The 1,640-nt window shown below is 49.4% G+C and overlaps 1 protein-coding gene across 1 annotated transcript in view; it reads right to left on the reverse strand.

Annotated features, from left to right (window-relative positions):
• The window catches only part of LOC103250289 (catenin alpha-2), a gene marked incomplete at its 3' end in the record, with an annotated part of 499,717 nt that overhangs the window by 117,034 nt on the left and 381,043 nt on the right, over positions 1–1,640 (reverse strand). The window lies entirely within an intron of this gene.

The following is a 1,640-nucleotide window of genomic DNA, read 5'->3' on the forward strand; positions in this document are numbered from 1 at the left end:
CTCCCACCTCCCACCTCCCAACCCTTTAGAGTTTGTGGCTCAATCGGCCGGCCCGCTGTCAGGAATGATTGTCTTGGCAAGCGGTGAGACCACCTGATGTCGAATTTGTTTGTCTGTATGTTAACGCGTTCTGCAACACTTGGGAGGTGCCAGGATGAAACCAGCAAGTGCTTCATCCGGAGTTAGGTAGGAAGCAAGAATGACAGAGAGCCAGCCATCAAGAATGGCAAAGGAAGAGCACCGCTCTGAGGAGGGACAACAACAGCAACGAAATCTGTGCCAGTCACAAGCTGCATGACCTTGGATAATTCCCTGATGTCGCCTCTCGGCCGCGGTTTCATCATGTGCAAAATGAAGGGGCTTGATTTTCTAATGTCTCTTTTGGGTCCTAAGACAGCATGTGATGTCTAGGACATTTCAGATCCTCATTCCTTCCAATTAAATGATACATCTCAGAGATGAATGACCAGGGCAGAGCTCAGATGAATACAAAATGGAATGATTCATGCCCTTGTTCATATGACTTTTCCTGAAAAGTACCACCAGTGTTTGGTGACTTTGATTCCATTGGTTGGTCTCTCCAGCTTGAATGCTGAGGACCAATCCAGTGACTAGTCCATTCTATCTATCCCGGGAGCCCCGGTAATCCACCCTCCGTCCTATCAAAGTAAGTACCACTACACATAAGGCCTACTTATTTTGAGTTCCTCAGAGGTAAAAATGACAGGAATTCAAAGAGAAGCTGTAGATCTCTCATTATATGTGACTCTCTCTATCACTTCTCCGGACATCCTTGTCAAGAAAGGCTTTCTCAACCATCTTAGAGAATTTTTTTTCTTCTTTCAGATGACCAACAGGTCCCTGACATTAACAGTGTAGACCCTCTCCAGATCAGGGGGAGAGGGCATCATAAGGACTCCTATACATAATTGTGGATGGAAACAGTGAGGCAAAGTCTGCTCTTCAGGGTAGGGGGAAAAAGCAGCACAATTTAGTGCAGTCTCAAAGCTTAATTAAGGGAGTGCGTAGGGAGGGGGGGCTGCATCATGGCTTAAACTCTTATTCTCCTACACGTTCACATATCCTAGAGTGGGGTGCACTGCAGGTCTGCGTAATCACCGGGAGCCGCTCGTGTCGGGATCAGCCCTCCCCAAGCCAGACGGTAGAACCTTCCTCTAATCCACCCTGCACCCCGCAGATCCCTCGGAGACTGTCAAGCGCTGCGGGCTCTCAGGCAAATCTCCCTGCACAGACATACCTCTTTGCCACACTGGATCTCACACCACGGGGACTGGGACGGCTTCCCAAACCGGGTGGATTTAGGAAAACATTCCCCCATCCACCACCCAAAAGGGCTGGCTGCCTGTAGATTTCCAGTACCCGCAAGGGAAGCGGAGAAGGGGGGAAAAAATTCTCCTGCCTGTGTCTTCGCTCAAGTTCCTTTCCTAAAGCAAAAGACCCAGTGTCGATTTCTCTACAGATCCCTACGTCTCTCTTCCACGTAGACAGCTTTAAAGGGGGAAAAAAGACACATATATCCCCCAAAGCGAAGGGGAGGGGGAAGAGCACAGGAGATTTCAGTTTCCCACTTGGAAATATCTTGCCGTGGATGATGCCTACCCCTGTCTCCACCCCCCTCC

Source organism: Carlito syrichta, unplaced genomic scaffold, assembly GCF_000164805.1.
Source record: "Carlito syrichta isolate Samal-C Ts95f unplaced genomic scaffold, Tarsius_syrichta-2.0.1 Scaffold127890, whole genome shotgun sequence".
In the NCBI taxonomy this organism is placed as follows: Eukaryota; Metazoa; Chordata; class Mammalia; order Primates; family Tarsiidae; genus Carlito; species Carlito syrichta.